Genomic DNA, 903 nt, shown 5'->3' on the forward strand with positions numbered 1-903 from the left:
GGAGGATCCCTTCAGCCCAGGAGTTCCAGGTTGCTATGAGCGAGGCTGACGCCATGGCACTCTAGCCCAGGTGACAGAGTGAGACTCTGTCTCAAAAAAAAAAAAAAAAAAAAAAATAGATGTTAAATGCCCAGGTGGGTTTTTCATACAGTGCCCTCGACCCTATTTTAAGCCAGTTAGAACTACAATAATCCTTAAGTCTACATATTCTGTATCATCCTGTTAGAAATTTATGAATTGAGATATTTTGAGATTCTCCATCCTAAAACTGTCATTTCTTTAATATAGTATTAAAGTGATAATTTCTTGTCTACAGAATAATAGACTTTTGTTTATTTTTACTTACTCTTCTTTTATGTTGAAATCACAAGTGATTTACTCAAATAATTTCCTATTTGATCTTGATTTTTTTTCCCCCGAGAATTAGGAAGAGAAGGCTAGTCCTACATAATCCATATTTTTTCTATATATTTTACCTAAAATTCTTCAGGTATGTGTGGTTGATAATTTTAGCACATTGTATGTTATTCCTAAGTCTCTAGGAAAAAAAAAACAACCCCATACCACTATCTCGTAGTAACGTTTTTTTCTCCTCCAATTGGAAGAACCACATCTCGTCGTTTTTAGCTAGCAAAAGAAGCTTCGTTAGAAACAATTTCTTGGGTGACGCTAATCCCGAATTCTCTCTCTGTTAATTTCCAGGTATCATGACAGGGGAAACCAGTTCTGGGAAAAGTTATGCGCCACTGAGTTTCGAGAGCTGTACGCCCTGGCCACCATCCATAACGAGCTCTACGTGATAGGAGGACAGATGAAAAATAAAAACCAATATCTCATCACAAACTGCGTGGATAAGTACTCTGTGGAACAAGACAGTTGGAAAAGGGTGTCTCCCCTTCCAGT

The sequence above is a fragment of the Propithecus coquereli genome, unplaced genomic scaffold (genome assembly GCF_000956105.1).
Source record: "Propithecus coquereli isolate 6110/MARCELLA unplaced genomic scaffold, Pcoq_1.0 Scaffold746, whole genome shotgun sequence".
In the NCBI taxonomy this organism is placed as follows: Eukaryota; Metazoa; Chordata; class Mammalia; order Primates; family Indriidae; genus Propithecus; species Propithecus coquereli.